Source organism: Aegilops tauschii, chromosome 2 (assembly GCF_002575655.3).
Source record: "Aegilops tauschii subsp. strangulata cultivar AL8/78 chromosome 2, Aet v6.0, whole genome shotgun sequence".
Classification (NCBI taxonomy): domain Eukaryota; kingdom Viridiplantae; phylum Streptophyta; class Magnoliopsida; order Poales; family Poaceae; genus Aegilops; species Aegilops tauschii.
Window position 1 is genome coordinate 557,179,729 of NC_053036.3, and position 17,452 is coordinate 557,197,180.

Consider the following 17,452-nt stretch of genomic DNA (forward strand, 5'->3'; position numbering starts at 1 on the left):
TAAGGGGTAATGATCTTTCTTAGTAGCCTTATTTAATTTGCGGAAATAAATTACCATCCTGTAACCTGTAATTATTCTTTGAGGAATCAATTCATCTTTATCATTCGGAATGACAGTAATACCTCCCTTCTTAGGGACACAATGGACAGGACTTACCCACTGACTATCAGCAACGGGATAAATTATACCTGCCTCAAGGAGCTTTAGTATTTCCTTTCTTACCACTTCTTTCATCTTAGGATTCAGCCGTCGTTGATGATCAATAACTGGTTTGGCATGTTTCTCCAAATTTATTTTGTGTTGGCATAGAGTGGGACTAATGCCCTTAAGGTCATCAAGAGTATATCCAATAGCAACACGGTGCTTCTTCAGAGTTTTCAACAATTTTTATTCCTCCTTCTCTGAAAGGTTAGCACTAATAATAACATGATATATCTTCTTTTCATCGAGATAAGCATATTTAAGAGTATCAGGCAATGGTTTAAGCTCAAACACGGGATCGCCCTTGGGTGGAGGAGGATCCCCTAAGATTTCAACAGGCAAGTTGTGTTTCAGAATAGGTCCCTGTTTAAAGAACACTTCATCTATTTCCCTTCTTCCATTCATAAACATATCATTTTCATGGTCTAGCAAATATTGTTCTAAAGGATCACTAGGAGGCACAACAATAGAAGCAAGACCAATAATTTCATCTTTACTAGGCAATTCCTCTTCACGGTGTTGTCTACGAAATTTAGAAAAGTTAAACTCATGAGACATATCACCTAAACCAATAGTAACAACATCCTTTTCGCAGTCTATCTTAGCATTAACAGTGTTTAAGAAGGGTCTACCAAATATAATGGGACAAAAACTATCTTGTGGAGAACCAAGAACAAGAAAATCAGCAGGATATTTAGTTTTCCCACACAAGACTTCAACATCTCTAACAATTCCAATTGGTGATATAGTATCCCTATTGGCAAGCTTAATGGTAACATCAACTTCCTCTAACACAGCGGGTGCAATATCATGCATAATTTCTTTGTATAAATCAATAGGTATTGCACTAGCACTAGCACCCATATCACACAAGCCATGATAACAATGATCTCCTATTTTAACAGAAATAACAGGCATTCCTACCACAGGTCTATGTTTATCTTTAGCACAAGGTTTAACAATTCTAGCAGTCTCATCACAGAAATAAATAACATGCCCATCAATATTATCAGCCAAGAGATCCTTAACAATAGCAATATTAGGTTCAACTTTAACTTGCTCAAGAGGTGTATAGGTTCTAATATTGCTCTTACGAACCACAGTTGAAGCTTTAGCATGATCCTTTATTCTAACAGGGAAAGGTGGTTTCTCAACATAAGCAGTAGGAACAATAGGATCATTATAAGTGATAGTCTTTTCTTCAACTTTAATAGGTGCAACTACTTTTACTTCTATGGGAGGATGATATTTAAACCACTTCTCCTTAGGGAGATCAACGTGAGCAGCAAAAGATTCACAAAAAGAAGCTACTATCTCAGAGTCAAGTCCATATTTAGTGCTAAATTTACGGAAAACATCGGTATCCATAAAAGATTTAACACAATCAAACTTAGGTGTTATACCTGACTCCTTACCTTCGTCGAGGTCCGAATCTTCAGAGTTGCATTTAATTCTTTCCAATAAATCCCATTTGAATTCAATAGTCTTCATCATAAAAGAACCAGTACAAGAAGTATCGAGCATGGTACGATTGTTGTTAGAAAGCCGAGCATAAAATTTTTGAATAATCATTTCTCTTGAGAGCTCATGGTTGGGGCATGAATATAACATTGACTTAAGCCTCCCCCAAGCTTGAGAGATGCTTTCTCCTTCGCGAGGCCAAAAATTATATATGTAATTGCGATCACGATGAACAAGATGCATAGGATAAAACTTCTGATGAAATTCCAATTTCAATCGTTTGTAGTTCCATGATCCAATATCATCACATAGCCTATACCATGTCAATGCATATCCCTTCAAAGATAAAGGGAAGACCTTCTTCTTGATAACATCATCGGGCATACCTGCAAGCTTAAATAATCCACAAACTTCATCCACATATATTAGGTGCTCATCAGGATGTAATGTTCCGTCTCCTACAAAAGGATTAGCTAGCAGTTTTTCTATCATACCCGAAGGAATTTCAAAGTAGACATTTTCATTTTCAGTAGGTTCAGTAGGTTGAGGAGCAACTCTTTGCTCTACTGCTCGGGGTGGAGATACCCCGAACAAGCCCCTCAGAGGATTACTTTCCATAGTAACAAGTGAAAGTAAATTTCAGCACACTATATAAATTTTTCCTTACCAAATTCCACCTACCAAAGGCGCTTCACTCTCCGGCAACGGCGCCAGAAAAGAGTCTTGATGACCCACAAGTATAGGGGATCTATCATAGTCCTTTCGATAAGTAAGAGTGTCGAACCCAACGAGGAGCAGAAGGAAATGATAAGCGGTTTTCAGCAAGGTATTCTCTGCAAGCACTGAAATTATAGGTGGCAGATAGTTTTGTAATAAGATAATTTGTAACGAGCAACAAGTAAAAAAATTAAATAAAGTGCAGCAAGGTGGCCCAATCCTTTTTGTAGCAAAGGACAAGCCTGGACAAACTCTTATATAAAGAAAAGCACTCCCGAGGACACATGGGAATTATCGTCAAGCTAGTTTTCATCACGTTCATATGATTCGCGTTCGGTACTTTGATAATTTGATATGTGGGTGGACCGGTGCTTGGGTGCTGTCCTTACTTGGACAAGCATCCCACTTATGATTAACTCCTATTGCAAGCATCCGCAACTACAAAAGAAGTATTAAGGTAAACCTAACCATAGCATGAAACATATGGATCCAAATCAGCCCCTTACGAAGCAACGCATAAACTAGGGTTTAAGCTTCTGTCACTCTAGCAACCCATCATCTACTTATTACTTCCCAATGCCTTCCTCTAGGCCCAAATAATGGTGAAGTGTCATGTAGTCGACGTTCACATGACACCACTAGAGGAGGGACAACATACATCTCATCAAAATATCGAAGAATACCAAATTCACATGACTACTAATAACAAGACTTCTCCCATGTCCTCAGGAACAAACGTAACTACTCACAAAGCATATTCATGTTCATAATCAGAGGAGTATTAATATGCATATATGATCTGAACATATGATCTTCCACCAAATAAACCAACTAGCATCAACTACAAGGAGTAATCAACACTACTAGCAACCTACATGTACCAATCCCGGACTTAGAGACAAGAATTGGATACAAGAGATGAACTAGGGTTTGAGAGGAGATGGTGCTGGTGAAGATGTTGATGGAGATTGGCCCCCTCCCGATGAGAGGAGTATTGGTGATGACGATGGCGATGATTTCCCCCTCCCGGAGGGAAGTGTCCCCGGCAGAACAGCTCTGCCGGAGCCCTAGATTGGTTCCGCCAAGGTTCCGCCTCGTGGCGGCGGAGTCTCGTCCCAAAAGCTTGCTTATGATTTTTTTCGGACGAAAGACTTCATATAGCAGAAGATGGGCATCGGAGGGCCACCAGGGGGCCCACGAGGCAGGGGACGCGCCTCGGGGGGTAGGGTGCACCCCCACCCTCGTGGCCAGGGTGTGGGCCCCCTCTGGTATTTTCTTTGCTCAGTATTTTTTTATTATTTCCAAAAACAACTTCCGTGGAGTTTCAGGACTTTTGGAGTTGTGCAGAATAGGTCTCTAATATTTGCTCCTTTTCCAGCCCAGAATTCCAACCTCCGGCATTCTCCCTCCTTATGTAAACCTTGTAAAATAAGAGAGAATAGGCATAAGTATGGTGACATAATGTGTAATAAGAGCCCATAATGCAATAAATATCGATATAAAAGCATGATGCAAAATGGACGTATCAGCCGTCGCCCCCGACCGCGCCGTCGCCGTCGCCCGTGCCTCGTCGTCGCCGACGTCGTCCCCGAGCCCGCGCGCCCCTGCCCCCGTCCACCGAGCGCGCCTTCGCCGTCCGCCCCCCCCCCCCCCCCCCGAGCACGCTCCTCGTCGCCGACGCCACCTCGCTGTGAGCGTCGCCCCGATCCCCTCCTCCTCCTTCCTGTACTGGCCGCCGTCGCCGCCGCCCCTGCCCTTCGCTGCCGCCGTGCCGCTGCCCCTGCCTTGCGCTGGCGCCGCGCGCCGCCCCGCTGCCCCTGCCATGCATTTTTTTCATACATGTAATTTTTTGTGTATATGTGTGTGTATGTGTATATATGTGTATATGTGTATAAATGTATTTTATTTATATTTTTTGCATTTTTATAAAAATGTATATATGTATGTATGTATGTTCTCTGTGTATATATGTTCATATATGCAAACGTTAGATTTTTAGAAAAGTTTTTATCTATGTATGCAAAAGTTAGAAGAAGAAAAAGTTTTATATATGAAAAAGTTACATTTTTAGAAAAGTTCTATATATCTAGCTAGGAAGAAGGAAGAAGGAAGAAGAAGAAGAAGAAGAAGAAGAAGAAGAAGAAACACTTTTATATATGCAAAAGTTACATTTTTAGAAAAAATTTATCTAGGAAGAAGGAAGAAGAAGAAAAAGAAGGAGAGGAAAAAGGAAAATAAGAAGAGGAAGAAGGAGAAGAAGAAGGAGAAGAAGAGAAGAGGAAGAAGAGGAGAAATAAATAAGAAGAGGAAAAAAGAAGAAGGAATAGTGGAGAAGAAGAAAAAAATTCTCCTCTATTCCGTTCTTCTTTTCCTCTTTTTTTCTTCTTTTTTTCTTCGATCTTCTCCTCTATTCCTTTCTTCTTCTCCTCTTTTTTTTTTCTTCTTCGTCTTCTTATTTTTTAGCTAGGGTAGAGGGTCGAGGGTTCGAGGGTCGTCGAGGGGCCGAGGGGCCGAGGGTCGAGGATCGAGGGTTCGAGGGTCGTTGAGGGGACGAGGGGTCGAGAGGTTGCCTAGCTAGTGTCAAAGTATTGAAGAAATCCATGGCTTTTGCATATGAACCCTTGAAGCGTTGCCGAGGCCACCCAAATTTACCAAGTTAAAAGAGCGTTGTCGTCGAGGCCACCCCGATCCCTTGAAGCGTTGCCGAGGCCACTCCCCCAAACCCTAGAGAAGCGTCGAGGCCACTAATATGATTCCTTGTTGTGATTAGGTAGCTAGGTCCACTTTTGCCACTAATATATCCACCTGTTGTCATGTTTGTATAATAATTGCCATGTTGTAATATTTTCATAAACAATGGAGCACGGACGAGAGGAGGCTGTAGAAGAGGTGTTGGGGGACATAATCTTAGCCGGAGCTGATGTCTTGTCGTATCTTAACGACAATGATGGTCTGGAAGGACAGGGTGAAGAAGCAGGCTACGGTGATCGAACAATGGAGGAGGAAAGACATGAGTATGATGGCTCCGGTGACCGAATGCCGGTGCAAGAAGGAGACCGTGATGACGGCTCCGGTGACCGAACAGAGTCCGGCCAGGTATATATATTAATTAATCCTGTGCTGACTAGCTAATTGATGCATTCATTGTTTTGGTATGTACACATATTAACTCTAGTCTTTCTTCTTTTTACTAGCCCTCCGGATCGAGCACAACTTCGGTAAAGAAACGAGGCCCGAAGAAAAAGCTGCGCTCGGATGAAAGGTTTGAGATCACAGCAATCGCGCGCGATGGCCAACCGATTGAACCCATCCGGACCAAGGAGGCATTTTCTGCTCAGTGCGGGGTTCTTGTTAGGGACAAGATCTCGATCAGCATCCACCAATGGTTTAAGCCTAAGAAGGAAGACCCTGAGGTGTCTTATGTCAACGATATGCAGAAAGATGATCTTTGGATCACGCTGAAGTCAAATTTCACCCTACCGCCAGAGGAGGATTCGGAGAAGCCAGTTAAAGAGCAATTGATCAAGTCTCATGCTCTTAAGAAGATGGAAGATCTATTCAGGAGGTGGAAGAATGAGCTGAAAACAACGTTTGTCGACAACGAAAAGACACCAGAATTCACCGACAGGTATGAGAAGATCAGAGATCACTGGACCATATTTGTGGCCCACAAGACATCGGACAAGAGTAAGAAGATGTGAGCGAGAAACAAGAAAAATGCTGCGAAGAAGGAGCATCACCATCGCACGGGGTCAGGTGGCTACCTCAAAGCCCGACCGTTGTGGGCCAAGGCTGAGAATGACCTGCTTGATAAAGGGGTCGAACCAGAGACATTGGACTGGCAAGACCGTTGCCGGACTTGGTTCCTCGGGGTTGGCGGAACCTTGGACCCTGTATCAGGGAAGTGCGTTTGGACGAACGAGCAAATGCAAATACCCGTCATGAAGCTTCAGGACTATATCGCCGCAGCGTAGCAAGGGACGTTCGTTCTAGACAGAGAGAACGACGAGCTCACAATGGCCCTCGGGAATCCTGAGCACCTTGGACGGACACGAGGCACGCCAGGCTCCGTTCCGTGGAAGGCTGGGTTTCCGGGCAGGCGGTTACAAATGCCAGGAGAGGAGGAAGAAAGTGGAGTAGACCCAACTGCAGGTGCTGCACACAAGGGTACAAGCGATAGAGGAACGAGAAGCAGTTCGCAACAAGCGACCTGCCGAAGCTACCCCGCCATCTCAGCGGAGAAGCAGTGTGGCTTCCACCGAGCTGCTTCAGCTGGAGCCTGTCTTCACGGCTCCTGCTAGCTACCCCGTGGATGCTATCACGGAGTCTCAACATTGCCACCTTATGACGCAATGGCAGAACTTCAAAGTCAAGGCGGCTGTCGGCTCTGTTCGACCTCCTGAACCGGACGCAACTTTTCACTGCTGTCCAATTCCAGAAGGATATGCTAGGGTGACGGTGGACGAAATAACGGAGGGATTTGAGGACCTCTAGCTTGACCACCCTACCGGTGAAGGGGAGACTCGGCTGGGTTCTGCTCTGAAGACTCCATGCCTATGGCGGAAGGAGGTCATCAACCTTCCGTACTGGACGCCTCCTCCTCCTCCTCCGGCGAGTCAGGGCACTCCTCCTCCTCCTCCGCCTCCCCCTCCGGCGAGTGATCAGGGCACTCAGCCTCCTTCTCCGGCGCGTGGCGGCACACCGCCTCCTTCTCCGCTTGTGCTGGCGCGCCCGAGCAGCCAACCTCCTTCTTCTCCGCCTCTTCGGCAAGGGCGGAAGAGACCCGCCGCCGCTCCGGCTGCTCCGGCGCGTCGTAGTCCTTCTCCTCCGCCTCGTAAGCAAGGAAAGAAGACAGCCGCAGCCGCTCCGTCTGCTCCCGCGTCTAGCAGTACAGCCAGAGGCGGGAGGCAATACAGATTCGGTCCATCTCTTAAGCCTCTAGAGAAGTTACCATACGAGATGACCGAACAGGAAAACGCGGAGATCGTGAAAGCCGAAGTGAGGGACTTCTTTGGAGCGGTGAAAGCAAAGAAACATCCACCTCCGGAGGAGAAGATAGACCCGGTGAAAGCGAAGTGCACTATCGATGCCCTGAAGCTACCACCACCTTCTCCGCCGCAATCCAACTATGATCGCATTATTGAAAGGTCATTTATCGAAGTGGATCAGTCGGGAAGTACTATTAGTGATCGAAGGTTAGCAGAACGACGAGCTGGGCAAAAAATTGCCCAGCTCGGCGAACAAGTGAACCAATCGTGCCCCCCGCTCAAGGTGTCTAGCGATATCGTCACTAATCATCCGGAGATTTTGCCCAATACCAATCTTAGAGATTACCTGCCCGACGATGTACATTATGATTTCTTGGAGGTGGACGAACACAAATACCATTACGGGAAGCCTCTCGTCAAAGATGAAAGATCTCTAACAACGATGATGCGAAGATTCCATGATTGGTACATGAAAACCTCCAGAGAGTCTGGGGGGGAGGATACTTTGACGTTGAGAGTTAAAGAGGAGGATGACCTCGTTGGGATTGAACTGTTGTCTGTTCCATTTGAGGAGTTCTTCCAGTTTTTTAATCAAAAGGCCCTCGATAAATTAACGGTCACTTGCTACTGTCTGTAAGTACTACTTCTGTCATTAAGTCTCTATATATAGGTCAGCTCTTTCATTGCATGTATATATAATTATCCTCACTATACTATGCAGATTGAAGATCGCCGTATTAAAGAAAAGACAAATCGGTGATATTGGGTTCATTAACACAAATCTCATAGATCCATATACGGTTGAATTTCATGCCAAAGATACCGAGGCCAACTTGCTACGATCGTTGGTATTAGCTCAAAACAAAGATATAATACTCTTTCCTTACAACTTCAAGTGAGTGTTACTGTCTTGTGCATATTTAGTTTCCCTTATTAGTCGAGGTTATAGTAATGTAACTGATGAGTTATGCATGCGTGCGCAGGTTCCACTATATTCTCCTAGAGATTAAGCTTGAGCAGGGACTAGTAACCGTCTTAGACTCGAGACGAAAAGATCCCCAGGAGTACGCAGACATGACTGAAATGCTCGAGAAATAAGTTAAATCGATCATTATCGCACCATATCGGCAACTTTGTTCATTTTCTGATATCAAGTAATTGTTTTCTTTGTCTGGCAGGGTTTGGAAAAAATTCACCTCAAAAGCTCCGGGACTGTCGAGGAAGCTACGATTTACACACCCGAAAGTAAGTACTACTAGCTAGTTCCGCGCATCTCCGGATTCAAGCGCTAGTTTCATCAATACCATTTAGCATGCTTGCTTATCAGTTTGATTGACCTCTATTTCTTGTAAAGTGGTTGTGGCAGGAAGCCGGGAATAATTACTGTGGATACTACGTTTGCGAGTCCATCCGCCACACGACCTGTGAGCGGGGCTACTCTAACAAACAATATGAAGTGCGTAAGCAATAATATTCACAATTTTATTTTATTACCATCATTTGTGTTGATTTTCATTCATTCATATATATGTATTGACCCCCTTCTTCAAATTAGATGTTTCGGATGCGGGATGAACTCCTAGCACCAGATCGCATGCGAGCAATTCAAGAGGAATTGGCGGCATTCTTTGTTGACCACGTGATCGATAAAGACGGAGAATACCATGTGAACCCTGAGTTCATATATAATTAGAGAATTATATTGTAAGAGATCTTATATTGTATATATGTAGCCAGTAGCGTCGGATAGATATACGAAAACTTGTTGTTCGACCAATCTCTCGGAGAAGGAGAGGTCGATATCACTTCTCTCTGTATGCATGTGTTCATGACGATCTTCTGTTTTCTTCATTTGCTTACTAGCTAGCGTGTCGAGTCCTCTCTATACGTATAGTATGTAGCGTCGACCAAGCATGGAGATAAGAGAGGACACTTATCTCTATTAATTAGCTAGCTAACACAATATATGAAACACCTGAATTAACCGCCCAAAACCCACCCCCTTTCAAAAAAGAAAAAGAAAAACCTCAGCTCCTGCCAGCTGCTGACGCGTGGGTGCCTTTTGGTCCCGGTTGGTGCTACCAACCGGGACCAAAGGCCCTCCTACCTGGGCTCGCCGCAACGGCCACATGGAGGCCCATCTGTCCCGGTTGGTGTAAGAACCGGGACTAAAGGTGTAGGGCTTTAGTACCGACACTTTAGTCCCGGTTCCCCAACCGGGACAAATGGCCCTTTTTCTACTAGTGAGTCGACGACGGCGAGGAGAGGGGCACCAACCGCGGGGGGGGGGGGGGGGGGGGGGGTTGACTAGGGGTAGGTTCTGCCCAAGCCGCTTCCTAGGAACGGCGCGAGGGCTTTTTCTAATTGGGAAGGAGTCAATTGTATCATCCCCCTATCACTACCTTTTCATATGAAGAGAAGGAGGGTTCATGTACAGAGGTCACAAGTTTTTGTAGAGAACTAGCCGAAACTCGACGTTTTCAACAATGTATACGCCTTCAATACAGTTTTATGTAAATATGTTTGTAGGCAAAGGTTTTAAGAAGTTATTTAGATTAAATAGCTATTGTAAATGACATAGGAATAGCAAGACCACCTTTTGTAAAGACTTATTTCTGGATTAAAATTGTTTCATGATGTTTTTTCCCACGGTAGTTTCCTAAAAAAATTCCACTAAGAACCATATACTTTCTAGCAAATTAAGTGACGATTTCAAAGCCAGATCAGCACAAAACCATTTTGAATAGAACCGTAGTTAACTATTGGACAATTTTTTACTTGATGGCAACAGTCAACATGACATGGCGCATCCGGTTGGACTACAACTAAATGTGTTTGAAACATAATAAAGAAATAATCATGCTAAATCCATTCACTCAAGAAAAATTGTGCTAAATCCATTGTAGTGACTTTACACACAAAAAACACTTGAGCATGTTTCTGTGTCACAAATATTAGATTCATTTTGTTAAACTATTATGTACCCTAGCAGAAAAAATTGATCCACAAAAATAATTACCGAGCTTCGACATATGTAGAGGACTAAATTTAGAAAATGTTACAGTCCCAACCAATCTAATAGGAAAGCTCGAGATATTAATTAACATTGGGTGGTTCTTATCGATTACTTGGTCTTGGTCTCCGGGGTGAAAACCCTAGGTTTGACCCTACTTGGTTATACCTAGCAATGACGGTGTTCTTTGTGTCATTACCCTGATGAATGCATTGCTTGAAATTTACTCTGACTTGATCTTTGGGGTGAAAATCCATGACCCGTCCTTCCGTCGTTGGATCTGGCGACGGCGGCGCTTGCGCGTCGCTCCCTTCTCCTGAAGGCGTTGCTTTTTGAGAACCATTTTCGTTGTCTTTATGCTGTTCAAGAGATGGTTGGTGCTAATGGTCACTGCTGTATATTATCAAGTGTTGTTTTCTTTGCTTCGGTTTTCTTTTTCTTTTTCTTCCTCCGCTAAGGCATAGCTTCGGTCTTGTATGGCTTTGCTTCTGCCGGCATGATTGTGTGGGCGCGCGCGCGCGCACGTGTGTTGGCTATGTGCATCATAGTTATGCAGAGGCCAGGTGTATGCTCATTATGATTGTATCCCTCGATGCTGCACCCTTTATCAAAAAGAAAAAAACAGACTTGCATTTTATGGACGTAACACCATCAGATAGATGAATTGTCCTATATCTCTATGGTACCTTATTAGTTGGGGTAGGAGGTTGTTTGTGCAGTGTTGAAAGGTGATGGAGCTTGGACTTCAAAAGAAGTGTGATGGAGCTAGCTCAAGCACCTTGAGACCGATGCGCGGCCTTCTACAGCCAAGACGGAAGTCTAAACGAAGGGTTTTACCTCTCCGATCATGTAACAGCATCAAATTAAATCTAATGGCTAGATATGCTAAGCATAAAGAAGTGATGACTTGGTGCTCTGGCTGATCGATCCCTACAAGAGCAGCAAAAGGGTCGTTTATAGTTAGGAGTTGGGTAGGTTAAAAGCTTGCCCCATGTTTGAAGCCTTTTTTTCTTTCTTTTTTGCGAGACGTATGAAGCCATTGACTTGTTCCAACGAAAATAAGGAAAGAGAAGAAGGATCGCTGTGAGTGACCAATGATCATCGTTGGGTTATTCTTATCTTACATCTTTAAGGAAGTCCTTTGTGCCATTTCAATGGATAATGACTGGTAGCATTTTTTAAGTACAAGGTTAAAAGAACTCTATTGACTTTAGTTGCTCGTGCCAAGCTAGTTGTAGTTGAGGAGATATTGTTTCCTCTGGGTTCTTGGAGCTGAATAGGAAACGGGGTGGAACAATTGAACTCGGTGCACGTTTTTTTAATGTGAATATGAGCGAACTGGATTGGCACGGATCGAGCCGCTGGGTCATACCGAGTAATTCTGGCCAACAAAGTAAAAGGTGAAAATGGTGAATCCAAACTTTTTTTTTGCAGGCTGGTGAATCTAAACTAAATTATGAAAGGGCGATGCTAGGCGCCGGCGGTAAAAGATCTGCCGCCTCACAAGCCATTGGATTCAACGTAAGATGATCGTCAGATTCAGCTGCAAGCTTTGCAACAAGGATGATGTTGCGCTCAGACATTTCAACAGAGTTCATGTTGTTGAACTTTTGCAACAAAGGTAAGTCTTTCAACAACGATAATGTTGCAGAAATCTTTCTTGCAACAGGGAGGATGTTGCAAGAAAAAATATCACGGTCGGTCGTTCTCCGCGAGCTCCGGTCAAACAGTGGTGAGGGAGGAGCGGCACTGTCCGTCCCCGCCATTGCACCACCGCTGATGAGCGCTGGACCCCCGACAAGGTCGCCTCGCTGCCATCCTCCTATCTGGCGAGGTGGGCGCACCGCGCGCGGCCGACGGTCGTGGTGGAGGCAGGCGGTAACGGCGGCCACCGCGCCTGACCCCGACTGCAACCTCTCCACCATCCTTCTCTTCGGCAAGGTGGGCGGTTATCGGCGCTAAAGGGTCGAGTGACGCGTGTGGGATCTAGATGTCGCCGCGTCACAGTCTCGCCTTCGTCATCATCGGTCTGCAGCAGACCAATTGTTGCGGGGCATAAGATTGCAACAAAGGGTGTAAATCTAATGGTCGTGGTCCATGGGCCACCTGGTGTGCAGAGAAGACGGCGGACGCGAGAGCTGCAATCCGTCGGGTGATTAGAAGCGTTTCTCATCGTGAAACGGATTTGTCTACTTACTATCCTGGTTAGAAGCGTTTCTCATTGTGGAACGGATTTATCTACTTATTATCTCTTAAGGCAGGGAGTTTTGTACACCCAGAAATGATGGCGTTACATGCCTTGTCTCAAAGGAAACACTTGATGACGACAGGAGACAGGACCCATGGTTAATATCGTTGCTGTTTTTCTACTTACCCATGCACATACCACACATGAACTGCTAAATGCTCGTGAACGTGGGTAATTGAGGAAGATTGTAGGTGAAGCTAACCCTGCCTCGCCGAACCAATCACCAGGCCGGGCAAAACAAACAGTAGCTAGCTGATTGGGTTAATATGATCATGGTTTGTGTATCATGCGTGGAGTACAGAGTAAGATACAATTCGGTTGAAACAGATACTATCAAACCTTCGCGTGGCCTTCGCCAGGGTGACCCATTATCACCCTACTTATTTTTGTTGGTTACTGAGGGACTGACAGCACTACTGAACCATGCAGAGCAATCAGGTGAGATTGTGGGGATTAAGGTTTGTCGAGATGCACCCTCTGTTACAAATCTCTTGTTTGCTGATGACTCCTTAATTCTAATGAAAGCTAATGTGTCGAATGCGATAAGTTTGAAATCTGTTCTGGATTCTTATTGTGGTGCTTCTGGCCAGTTGGTGAGTGTGGATAAATCCAGTATTTTTTTCAGCCCTAGTACGGATGCAAACATCAAATCTCAAGTCTGCACTATTCTTAATATCATGATGGAGGCTCTGAATGACAAATATTTGGGGTTGCCCACAACCCTAGGACTGGACAAAACTGAGAGTTTTCAATACTTAATTGATCGATTGATCTTGAAATTGTCAGGGTGGAAGGAAAAATGTTTGTCTTCTGGAGGTAAGGAAGTGCTTATCAAAGCTGTTGCACAAGCTATACCAACGTATGCGATGTCGGTGTTTAAAATTCCTAAGAAAATCTGCAAAGGAATTATAGATGCGATCTCGCGTTACTGGTGGGGTGATGATGCGCCACACAAGAGAATGCACTGGTTTACTTGGTGGAAGATGTGCATCCCAAAGAGCAGAGGAGGAATGGGGTTTCGAGACATCCATTGTTTTAATTTGGCGCTATTGGCTAAACAAGCATGGCGGCTTATTGATGATCCCGAATCTCTCTGTGCAAAGATTCTTAAAGCAAAGTATTATCCTAATGATGACCTTATGAATGTTAGGTTGAAGAAGAAGGCTTCTTATACGTGGCAAAGCATAATGGCAGGAGTGGAAACTTTGAAACATGGACACATTTGGAGGGCGGGTGATGGTCAAAAAAATTAAGATATGGGAGGATAGTTGGATCCCACAATCACCATCCAGGAAAGCTATATCTAGTAGAGGAAATCATCTCCTCTCGCGGGTGTCAGAACTTATTGATCCAGTGTCAGGTGACTGGGATTCGCTGCTTGTGAACCAAACTTTTTGTAGTGTTGATGCTCAGAGAATTCTTGCAATCCCACTTCCAGTACATGAAATGACAGATTTTGTAGCATGGAGCTTCACTAAAACAGGAGTGTTCACGGTGAAATCAGCATATCATACCGTGTGGGAAGCAAAGTTTGGCCACAATCTGCAGGACATGGAGTGCTCATCCGCGCCAACACCTACTTGGGATTTGGTGTGGAGTCTGAGTTGCCCATCAAAGATTAAAATTTTTGTCTGGAGAGTACTTCTTAGTGCTATTCCATGCCGTTCCATTCTTGCTGATAAACATATCAAGATCAAGCCACACTGCCCAGTATGCAATCAAGGACCGGAGAGCATCCGCCACCTTCTTTTTGAATGCCCTGTTGCGGTGCAGGTATGGAAACTCCTGGGAGTGCTGGATGTGATAAAGAATGGACTACAGATTAGTGTGTCCGGCGAGGTAGTGTTGGAATTTCTTCTCAGCTTACGAGACAATCATGTCCATGTGCTACGTCTGCCAAAACTGAGAGAAACTGTTGCTACATGCTGTTGGTTTTTGTGGTGGGAAAGGAGGAAGATTACACATGGAGATGTTCCACAATCTGCGGCACAAATCAACCTTGCTGTTCGAGCCTTGGCGGCAAACTTTACTGCTGCGTGTTCCTCAAAGTCGAAAATTCGCGTGGGTGGCTGGACAAGACCAAGGACGGATTACGTCAAACTAAACGTGGATGCGGGATTTGATCCCGATTCACTTGAAGGTTCTGTTGGTGCTGTCATCAGAGACCATAATGGTAAATTCATAGCTGCCGCGAATGAAAAACTGGAAATATGCTATGATGCTTTCACTGCAGAGGCCATTGCAGTTAGGTTTGGACTCAACCACGCCCGTACAGTTGGGTGCAACAAAATTGATGTGAATTCAGACAGCGTGAAGGTTATTTCAGCACTCAAAGAGGGATACTCATCTTCGGTGGCCAGCGCGATCTTTGATGATTGTTTTTTCATTTCCTTAGATTTCAATAATATTGTTTTTGAACATTGTTATAGAGAGAACAATAAAGTAGCCCACAAATTAGGTAGACTAGCTAGATTCACTCCTCCTGATGTATGGATGGAAGCAGCCCCGATGGCTGTTGTTCCTTTTCTGGTTTCTGATGCTACAATTGTAGTCAATTAATAAAGGAGGTGTTGAACGTCAAAAAAAAAGGGAAACGTATTTGACTGCCGTTTGTCCCGAGGGATCGGCATGCATGCATGCACCCTGAGAAAACGCAGGTCGCCCTACGTGACGCCAAGAGAGATTTCAGTTACGTACGCATGGACGCCGTGTTTACCGAAGCGACGACGTCGCAGGCGTGCCAACCAAACCACTGTGCAGGCAGGCTACACGTACCGGCCGGCTGCCGGATGTTGTCTCGGTGGCTTTTGTCCCTTCCCTTGCACAAGGGATCAGGTGGCGGTCTGAACGGGAAGGCAACGTGTGGTTTTCCACGGGAAGAAATGGGTGATGAGCCACGGTCCCGAGTCCTGACGCTCGGCGCCGTATGGATATGGTCATGAGCACTCAGATGCAGAAGCTGCACATGAGCTCCTACAAGAGCCACGGTGCCGTACGTTTAGTTTATACTCCAAAAGCATCGGTCATAACGCAGGCCTAACTGTTGGGACTGGGAGCGGTTTTCCACGAGTATTTTAGTTGGATTCTTCACCGAATTCACGACCCAAATCATATGGCGAAACCTCAATCCAGCCGCCAGTAGGATTAGCTAAGGACATATCAGTCTAGTATAGTAGGCCAAGGCCATCTCCGACGCTGACCCTTAAACTTTTCGTATCAGTCCAGACCACGGTAGCCATCCAACATTGTGCTGCATCGGTCCGCAGCACAGTCCGGATATACTTTTTTTCGTAAACTGGAGACAAATGTGGAGGGGCTTTGCAGGAGTCCGAGCCGCTCCCACGCTCGCTTCTGACCATCCTGGCCCACCCAAAACCCCTCCCTCACCCGCGCGAGCTTCCCACCTGAAACGGTCAGTGCCGCTCCAGAGCGTCAGTGCCCGAATTCATGCCCGGTCAGGGCGGCCGCTCATTGGCGCCGGCATTGAAGCGGCACGCCGGTCGAGAGAGCGCCGCCCACGCCGCTTCCCTGCGACTACTACGGGTTCAAACAACAGGAGACCGCCCGTCTGTCCGTCAGCTGCCCACATTGATGGCACACGGTTGCCGAGGCGTCTCCTCCGGTGCCACTTGTTCGTCTATGTGCCGCCTGCCACTACTATACAAACCTCTGCCCCGGCCATACCCACAGTCATCCGCCTCCAATCTCTCTCCGCACCACTCCCCACCATGGATTCCTTCCCTGCCAAAGCTCTCTGGGATGGGCTGACGCCGGACCAGAAGAAGGAGATGACTGCCATTGCTGCCGGCAGGCAGCCGAAGGACAATGACGTCCCAATGGAGGACGCGGCCAACGACGATCCGGCGCCACCCTCCTACTCCTCCGCACCACCCTCCTCTGCCACCATGCCACCCTCGCCGGTGCACTGCACCATGACCATCGACGAGGCCCGTGCCCATTACATGGACATGGTGCGGGAGGAGCAGGAGGAGTAGTTCTGGGACGTGCAGGCTGATGCCGCCTACAACCACCACCTTCTCTAGGAGCATCTGTAAGCGGAGGTGTAGCTTGCCGCCTGTAGGGCGATCGCGCCGGACACAGACCTAGCGGAGCAGGAGGTGATGCTCGAGTCCTACCGCTCCACCCGCGAGATCCTCCTCGCCCGCTGGCGATGTCGGCAGCGGGTGGGGGAGGTGGCGGGCGCCTACAAGGACTGCGACAAGGCGGGCGAGGCCGTGTTCAGTAAGACCGACGAGAAGGAGAAGGACACCGCCGAGGCAGCGCCCCACCGCCACGACCACGAAGCCGGCACGTCTGTGGGCGCCGCTGGCAGACAGAAATAGTAGTGCACGATAGGTCGCTATCGCTCGGGTACCAAGAAGGCCACCGCTCTTCCCCTCCCGTTGAAGCCAAGCTTGGTGGGATCAACATCGTCGATCGATCGATTAGCCGCTTGGCAGCAATGTGGAGATGGGTTGCTTCGCTTCCAAGGGCTCCGGAGGAGGAGGTTACGGAAGCAGAGCTGGAGAGCGCCGAGGTGGAGCTTGAGAAGGAGAAGTTTCAATTCTCGGGGCTCATGACAGGACACGGGGAACGGGCGCCGGCGACTATTTAGATTACGTATTAATTATACCTCCAGATCCGGACCAGCACCGCTTAGTTGATGTAAATGTAATGAAATCCATCATGTGTTATATGAAATTCGACCATGTTTATATTAAAATTCGCCCGGTTTGCACGAATTTCGTCCGGTTAATTCAAACTGTCGTCGAAATGTATTCGGCTAAGCTTGGATGGCGGCATCCCGCATTCGTATCCGCGGAC